Source organism: Microtus ochrogaster, chromosome 10, assembly GCF_000317375.1.
Source record: "Microtus ochrogaster isolate Prairie Vole_2 chromosome 10, MicOch1.0, whole genome shotgun sequence".
Taxonomy (NCBI): Eukaryota; Metazoa; Chordata; class Mammalia; order Rodentia; family Cricetidae; genus Microtus; species Microtus ochrogaster.
In genome coordinates this window covers 50,014,924-50,018,909 of record NC_022016.1, presented here as the reverse complement: position 1 = coordinate 50,018,909, position 3,986 = coordinate 50,014,924, and positions in this window count along the sequence as shown.

The window sequence follows — 3,986 nt, the reverse complement described above, 5'->3', positions numbered from 1 at the left end:
GCATCTGTCTCTTTCTGCAGCCACATGGTGTCTCCTCAGCTCTGCCTACTCTCTATATCTGTGTTTGGATTTTCTGCTTGGCTTTACTCTGCTCAGCCGTTGGCCGAAACAGCTTTACTCATCAACAAATAAAAGCAACACATATACAAAAGGACATCCCACCTCAGTCACTCCCTCTGTGCCCCCCTGCACTGTGTAAAATGCCCACACGTGCAAGAAACCCAACCACAGTCCACAGCACCCAGCAGTCCACTCCTGAGCCTGCCCACAGTTATTGGGCATTACTCCAGGGAGGATGACAGCAGGTAGCCCTTCCTCATTCATGGGAACTTTCTGAGCCCCCAAGAGCAGGTGACCCAGTCATGATGCTATACGGCTTTATTTGTTTATTTATTTATTTTGGAGAAAGTAACCCTGGCTGGCCTCAAACTTCTTATGTAGACCAGACTGGCCTCAAACTCACAGAGATTTGCCTGCCTCTGCCATTCAGGTGCTGGGATTGAAGGTATGCACCGCCACATCCAGCTGTGAGGCTCCTACCGTAAGAGCTGGCATACCGGAGGTGCTCAATACATGCCCAGCTGGTGAGCTCTGGAAAAGGGCATGGACCAGGACCCAGTGAGGCTCCAGGCTCATCCACTTCCCTGGCGTGGGGTCTGTTCTGTGGACCTGGAGGACAGGAGGGGACAGAATCCGGAGAGAGACTGAGACTGACAGATACCTGCCAAGGGAAGCCAGGGGATTTGGCGCTGTGGTTTTGTGGTGACATCTGTCTGCCATGACTGAAGCAATGATAAAAACAGGAAGTGTTGCAGGACCTCCCTGCCTGGCTGTGTCTCTCCAGGTCCAGCAGCCTTAAGCCCATCTGTTTGCCACAACTCAACCAATACCTGTTGCAAGGATCTCAAGAAGACCCAGAGCCCACGGCTGTCTTCTGCTATGACACCCCACAGCCATGAGGTTCCTGGGGTGTTGGTCCAACTCTGCCTCTGCGTCAGTGAAACAGTGACAAGCCCTTCCTATCTGGTCTAGCTTTCCTCCTTGGAAGGAGTTGGATGACAAGGGTCCTGGGCACAGTAGGACACAGGCCTGGGGAGCCCAGGGTACCTCCACTGCAAACTGAATGTGAGCCAATTTCCTGCAGGTTCCAGGCCCACGTATCATACACAAGGCCCAATTTAAGCAAAGGCAAGGAGGACTTCTGGCCATTCAGCTGCTGCTGCCACTAACTGTATAAAGCGGTAGCTACAGATGGGGACAAAATAGCCAAACACGACTTTGCCATGGAAGGGCTCCCAGACCAGGCGACAGACTGGTTCAGAAGCAATGATGGCATCCATAGCTTGATTCACATTGCAAGCCAGGTGGTGGTGGTGAGCACCTCTAATCTCAATGCTTGGGAGCAGAGGCAGGTGAGTCTCTGAGTTCAAGGCCAACCTAGTCTACAGAGTGAGTTCCAGGATAGCCAGGGCTACACGGAGGAACCCTGTCTCAAAAAAACAAAAGCAAAACAAACAAAAATCAAAAAGATTGTTCACATTGCATATGTGGAATAGGTAACTCTCCAGGGGTATGGAGGGGAATGTTAGGTAGCATTGGGGCTTTTGTTGTTATTTAGGTAGAGTTATTGTTAATTATTTATTTTATGTATATTGGTGTTTTGCCTGCATGTATGTTTGTGTGAGGGTGTCAGATCTTGGAGGTACAGACAGTTGTGAGCCACCATGTGGGTACTGGGGATTGAACTCAGGACCTCTGGAAGAGCAGTCAGTGCTCTTAACCACTGAACCATCTCTTCAGCCCATTCATAAGTAGTTTTTTAAATTTATTCTCTTTGAGTGTATATGTAGATTCCTGCATGAGTTTCTGTGTGCATGTGTGCAGGAGCACATAGGGGCCAGAAGAGGGTACCAGAGTCCCTAGACCTGGAGTTAAAGGTGGTTATGAGCCACAATTGAGCCTGGGTCCTCTTGCAAGAATGGCAAACACTTTACCACTGAACCATCTCTCCAGCTCCTCCTGGTTTTTTGTTTTGTTTTGTTTTGGTTGTTTTTGGTTTTTTAAGACAGGGTTTCTCTCTGTAGCCCTGGCTGTCCTGGAACTCACTCTGTAGACCAGGCTGTCCTTGAACTCAGAGATTCACCTGCTTCTGTCTCCTGAGTGCTGGGATTAAAGGTGTGCGACACCACTGTCCAGCTTATTTAGTTTTTTTTAATCATGAAGATTTATTATTTTATATTCATTTCATTTTTATTTCTGTGTGTATATTGCAGTGGTAAAGGCCTATATAGCCTGCGTCTAGAGGCCAGAAAAAGACATGTGGCATCTCCCTCAGTCTGTCACTCTCCCCCTTACTTTAGAGATATCTCTCGTTGTACCTGAAAGTGGCCGTTCAGCTGGACTGGCTGGCCAGTGAGTCTCACCGAGTCTCCTACCTGCCCCTGCTGGGCACCGGGGTTACAGGTGCATGTAACCACACCCAGCTCCTTACATGGCTCCTGGGATCCGAACTCAGATCTCCATGTGTGTACGGTGAGCACTCTTACCCACTGAGCCATCCCCGCAGCACCTTCTTGTTTTAAATGCATAATTTGTTGGCGTTTAGCATATTCACAATATGGGATTACCTCCCCTGTTTCTAATTCCAGAACATCCCTGAGCCCCAGCCTCAAGCCCTTGGGCCATTCTTCCCAGTTCCCTCCTCCCTCCAGAAGCTGGCGACCACCCATCTACCTTCAACCTCTATGGATTTCCCTGTCCCAGAAAGCTCAGGTAAAGAGAATGATATGCTATTGGCCTAATGTGACTGTTTTTCTGTCTAGGCATGTTTTCATGACTTGACAGGTTTTCATGTCTTACCCGTGTTGTAGTGTGCACCAGTCTTTTTTCGCGGATGGGTAATATTCCACTGCAGAGAGAGACCACACTTTGCTGTGTGTTTTCTGGGTGATGGACACTGGGGTAAATGTCACGTGTGACCTTCTGTATCATGTAGTCTTCTTCTCGTTACATCTAGCAGAGTGCAATCCAGAGTTCCCCATTGCACTTTCTCATCAGTGCACCCCAATGGCTTTTTCCTTCCCTATCTCACTTCCCCACCGCCCAAGGGAACTAGCTGCCCTTTCGCTCTTGTTGAGAGTTAGCTTCCAGAGAGTTAAAATGAGGCCTTGCCTACTCTTGGCCCGGTCTCTGCAGCAAGCCATGATGCGGGCATCAGTGTGACCTACCCATTCTACAGATGGAAAAACTGAAGCTCCAAGAAGCACAGGCAAAGGCCAGGACCAGGCTTCCCACATCCTGAGTACTCAGTCCAGTGTCCCTCTGGACCCCTCGAGGGCCTAGTGCCCTGGACAGATCACCTCTGTGCCTGTGCCACCCTCCGACTCGCCAGACCATCTCCCTGGTGGACCTAGGACAGCGAATGGCTGCCTGTGGTAGTGGCTGCCTATTCCTCCCACCCATCGCTCTGCCTCATTCCATCCCCCGGGCTAGCAGTGGGCAGCATGGGGTGGGACGCTGACCCAGCAGGAAAGGCAGTGGGGGCGGTAGGGGATCAGAGGCGACTTGTGCTTCTGTCTCCCTACTGTGAGGGAGCAGCCAGGGGCCCAGGGGCTGGGAAAGGAAGAGGCAAGGCTGGGGCAACAACCCCCACCAAATCCAGGCTCCCACGCTGCAATGCTGCAAGGGACGGGGCTGGGGCCCTGCAGAGGCTAAGATGCTAAAGGAGTATTGCGAATGCGCTGCTGCTCATCCAGTGCTAACTCGTCGTGGTAGCTGTTGCCATGGTACCGGGACTGAGCCGCATCCTGTGCTCTACCACTGAGCTACACTGGTCCTTTTTCACTCTTTTTTTTTTTGGGGGGGGGCAGGGGGTGAGACAGGGTTTCTCCGTGTATCTTTGGCTATCCTGGAACTCACTCTATAGACCAGGCTGCCTCAAACTCCCAGAGATCCACCTGCCTCTGCCCCCCAAGTGCTGGGGTTAA